Source organism: Pteropus vampyrus, unplaced genomic scaffold (assembly GCF_000151845.1).
Source record: "Pteropus vampyrus isolate Shadow unplaced genomic scaffold, Pvam_2.0 Scaffold7, whole genome shotgun sequence".
Taxonomy (NCBI): Eukaryota; Metazoa; Chordata; class Mammalia; order Chiroptera; family Pteropodidae; genus Pteropus; species Pteropus vampyrus.
In genome coordinates this window covers 6,919,490-6,924,093 of record NW_011888788.1, presented here as the reverse complement: position 1 = coordinate 6,924,093, position 4,604 = coordinate 6,919,490, and the positions used below count along the sequence as shown (strand labels likewise).

The following is a 4,604-nucleotide window of genomic DNA, read 5'->3' as shown; positions in this document are numbered from 1 at the left end:
AGACAGGTTTGAAAGTAAAGGTGGCTTTCACAATGCCAGATGAACTTTAAAATAGCCAGAAACATAATTTCCTCAAAAATTATTTGGAATGGTACAGGAAAATAAGCGTTTTGTCCTCGGACTAAAAAACAGAACTTGTGACCTTCCCCAACACCCACATACCAAGCACAGGACATAAGCATCATAAGCGGGGCCAACTCGCACTGCGCAAGCCCCGTTTCCCACCCCGATCCAGAGAAATGGTTAATTAGTCCTTTACTCCTCGTTTTCACGGCAGCCGTAAAAGAAGGCGGGCAATTGGTGTTGAACGACAGAATCAGTTCCTTTGCGATTGATCAAATCAGGGAGGCTGCGGAGCTGCTGAAAACCGTTTTCTACTTTTTCATTCATTAAGTGCCTCTTAAGCATGCGCCATAAGGAAGATACTGTGCCCTAACAAGTCCATTTGCTGTTATTTAAATGTTTCAATTTCAACAATTTGCTGAGATTGAAGCTGAATAAACCCCAGTCCTATTTTACGGCCACTTCCACAGCTTCCTCGACTGAGTACTTCAGTAAGACCCGGAGAGCGGAACGCCTGAGGGAATCACGCCCATCGCAGAGCTGCGCATGCTCCGTCTCCAAGCACGGGGATCCGGTTGCCAGGATCGGTGGAGCCTGCTGCCTGAGGCTCGGCCTCTGGGGCTTGCTGGTGGCGGCGGTCCCGGGAGGTGCGGCGGCTGGTGGGCAGGTGAGAGCGCTGGAACCTCGGGTGTAAAAGCCAGCTTTCTACCCAGCTGAAGAGAGGGGCGGGGGACTTGTAGGTGTCTCTTCTCTCTCTCAGAAAGGTCACTGGTGTCCTTTCCGAAGGATATTTGGGGGCGGGGATAAGGAGGAGGCTGGCTCCTAAGAAAGCGAAAGACCTGACTTTAAAATAGCAGTAGGCGCTAAATACTTGCCTGTAGCCGGAAAGTGGATGGCGAGGGCGTGTTCTAGTAGTATGGGTAGAGCTCCAGGTGTAGAGCCTCCTTACCCATCTGCAGAGCCACGCGGTGAAGTACATAGCAAAGGTGTTCCCATGAAAGCACTGATTGCACCTGCGCTGCCACCTTCTAGCTGGAACATGTGACTCCTCTTTCGCTAGGACGGCTCTCTGCGTGTGTTTATGTGGGAGGTGGGGGCCATCCTCGGAAATGGAGCTGGAGGTCAAAACTGCTATACAGCGAACATGGCAGTGCCAGCCATTTGAAAGCAGAAGCAGGAATCAGGGGGTTTTTTGAGGTTGTGGGGGTGGAAATCCTTTTTAGGTGGAGACCTCCTGAGGTCATGTCCATCTTCCTCCCAAATGGGACCATGCCCAAAATCCTGTTTCTGTTTCAGAGGCCTCAATACTGGGAATTTATCCGTACTACATATAGACTATCTAGTATCTATGTATACTCTATAATATAGGAACTAATTATATGTATACTAATATACAGCAGTGACCAAGGCAGGCATGGCCCCTGACCACATGGAGGTTATATTTTAGTGATGGGAAAAAGAAACAATAAACATACATTGATAAACAAACAAGATATTTCCAGATTTTCTTAGATTGGATTACCTAGGAAGCAAACTGAGGAGATTTGAGAGCAGGACATTTATCAGGAAGGACTTTCGGATCATTACCAAGGAAGAAAGGAAGCAGGATTGGGTGGATAGAAAAGGTTGAGCTGTAGTGTTATCTGAAGTTAGGCCTCTACCAGTCTCAGAAGAACTCTGGTGCTGGGTTGGCCCTTCAAAGTTGTTCCAAGTTGGAGGGAAGAGCCAAACCTTTATACCCCTGCATTGATTGGATGTCCATTGCTCTGGAAAGAGGGTATAGCTTCACTTCTCTTCAGCCTAGTAAATCCTGGAAGTGGACTGACTGCTGAGGGCTGACTCTGCACTCCCAATATCTGGGAAATGTCTTTCATTTTTAAGGGGGATTAGGGTGGCATATCACAGCATTCATCACAAAGGTGGGGATTTGAAGGTAATAGATGTGGTAGAGAATAATGGGGATGAAAGAAGGAAAGACTTTTAATTGGGTGCTCAGAGAAAGGCTGTCTGGGTAGGTAACAGCTGAAGCACAAGAATGAGCCATCATGTGTAGGACAAAAGGAGCAAGATTCTGCAGTTTCTGCTGTGCACTGAGAATTTAGCAGAGAAACAAAACAAATGGCTGCTACTTTCTGTTATTGTGTGTGGCAGTGACCAGTTTTTATAGATATTGACTCCCTGCTTTAACTAAAGATGGAGTAAGTAAAAATGGATGGAGACTAATTCAGAGGAAGATGGAGAAGATGAAAAATAAGTCAACTTGGTAAAGACTTTTAATCTATACAGTATTTTTTCTCTCCTATATAGCATTTAATCGTGTCTTATCAGGATTGTGCCTTTCTCAAGCCTATATTCTCTTTGAGGACAGCAATCATGCCTTACTCATCTTGATAGTCTCACCGCCCCAGTCTCATGTCTTGCTAACACCTAACACACTAAATAAACATTTGAATAAAATTAGTCTCACACATATTTGAAGTGAAAATAATCCCTAAATGATGTAAACACTGTAGATATAACTATTTAGATTTCCCTTTACAATATTCTCCAGTTTTATAAGTTATAACAAATATTACTTGAAATATTAAATGGTAATACACAGTTGTTTTGGTCAAACAGGGATCTCCAGAGGTGCATATTTTTATATATGACTTGTATTAAAAATAATGTACTTCCAATAATAATGGCTACCATATATTGAATACTTCCCACATGTTAGGCACTGTAGTAAGCAATAAATACATAAATATATTTGTAATAATCTCCACCATGTAGCCCTATATAACATAATTTGAAATTGAGGCGGGAAAGAAGTAATTTGCCTAAGATCACAACTAACTTGTGGTGGAGGTTAGAATTTGATTCCTATCATTGCTCAAAGCCTCATCACACTAGAACTCATATGTAGGCAACTTTAATAACTTTTATCAGAGAGACAAGTATGAAATTCTTCACTGTCTTTGAGTTTTCCTTTTTCCTTCACCATTAACATTACTGGCTTTCACTTTAGGAGCTCCACTCTTATCTTTCCTGTAACATCCTAGAATCTGGTTACAGGTCTACCCCATTCTAATCAAAATAGCTCCAAAGACCTCAGAACCTTTCTCTTGAGAATCTGGGTATTTTTATTGACACTGCCCAGAAGGTGGGCCTCCTTTATGGGGACCACTTCCCTTAACCATTCTAGTCCTCTCCTGTTCTTGCTACTCCAGGTTGACTCCAGTCATGTTTTGTCCTTTTAAAATGGTCAAAATAATAATAGTTAACAATTACTAAGTCCAGACTTAGTACCAGGCATTGTGCTAATTTCACAAAAGCCTCGTGATATGAAAGTCTTTAGTCTCATTTTATGGATGTTAGAACTGAGGCATCATGAGGTTAAGTGACTCAACGAGGTCACAAGTCCAGTTGTGAGAGTGTGAAAGCCCAGGCAATAGGACTCCACAACTCATCTCCTTACCATTACAGGACAGTGCATTCTTACTAAAATGATTGGCTGTGCTTTACCTTCTGAAGCTGGTAGCCAAGAACTAGGTTCCAGTGGGCTTTTTATGCTGTACTAAGAAATTTGAACTTCACTTTCTAGTCAAAAATGTCACTGAAGGTCTCTTAGCAAAACGGGTGCACGACCAGATTTCTTGTTTTTAATTTGTTTCTGCAAGATGGCTGTGTTAAGTGTTTGGGGAAAAGATTAGTCGTGAGTAGACTAGGATAACAGTTCTCTTCAGAATTACCCAGAGAATTTTTTAGAACACAGAGTACTGGACTCCACCCTAGAGTTTCTGATTCAATAGGTCAAGGACAGCCCAAGAGTTTACATTTCTAATTAAGTTCCCGGGTGGTGCTACTGCTGCCAGTGCGGGGACTACACTTTGAGAACCAGTGGGCTAGAGGCAAGGAGGTTATGTGAAATAATGAGGGTCTGGAACAGTCTGGCTATCTGTATGATCCCCCCACCATCCTCCCCACCAACTCCAACATCCAGTGGCAGCCAGGTGTAAAAACAGTGAAAGGGCACAGAAAGATTCTCATTCAACTCCATAAACATAAACTCAAAACTCTCTAAACAACACTTGAACCTTTCTGATAAGTCACATCCTGCCAATAAGCTAATTTTCTCTTCCTCATCAGTTACTAATTAGTTATTGTTTACATTTGGACCGCTAATTATTAGTAAAGCTCATATAAAACTGTGATACTTTCAGTATATTATTTATAAATACATTGATTTCATAGTTACCAATGTATTTGAGGAAGAGGATAGCAGAGATCATAAAATACTTCCACATAACTGCCCAGAAAGTTTAAAGTTGACCACTGTACTCTGTGACTACTCCTGACCCACTTCTGACTAGGATGTGCTGTCAGTAGCCCAGGCACTGGGTATAGGTCATGCTGACCTTGAATGGTGGGGTTGGGAAGGAAGTAGGATTTTGCTCAATGGAAACTTTAGAACTCAGGTGTGATCCATTTAGTTCATCAAGAGTTGACAGTAATGTTTTTGCTTTGTTTTTACGAGACTGGAAAAGGTCAGCAAAACT

The 4,604-nt window shown here is 42.4% G+C and overlaps 2 protein-coding genes across 2 annotated transcripts in view; one reads left to right on the top strand and one right to left on the bottom strand.

The window, feature by feature from the left end:
- Window positions 1–173, bottom strand: part of SLX4IP (SLX4 interacting protein) — a 189,559-nt gene extending 189,386 nt beyond the window's left edge. The window contains exon 1 of the mRNA XM_023537415.1: window positions 163–173. The gene's annotated coding sequence lies outside the window, so the exon portion shown is untranslated. The remainder of the gene's footprint in view (window positions 1–162) is intronic.
- An 82-nt stretch (window positions 174–255) lies between these two features.
- The window catches only part of MKKS (McKusick-Kaufman syndrome), a 25,456-nt gene continuing 21,107 nt past the window's right edge, over window positions 256–4,604 (top strand). Inside the window, exons 1-2 of the mRNA XM_023536744.1 lie at window positions 256–393; window positions 534–730. The gene's annotated coding sequence lies outside the window, so the exon portion shown is untranslated. The remainder of the gene's footprint in view (window positions 394–533; window positions 731–4,604) is intronic.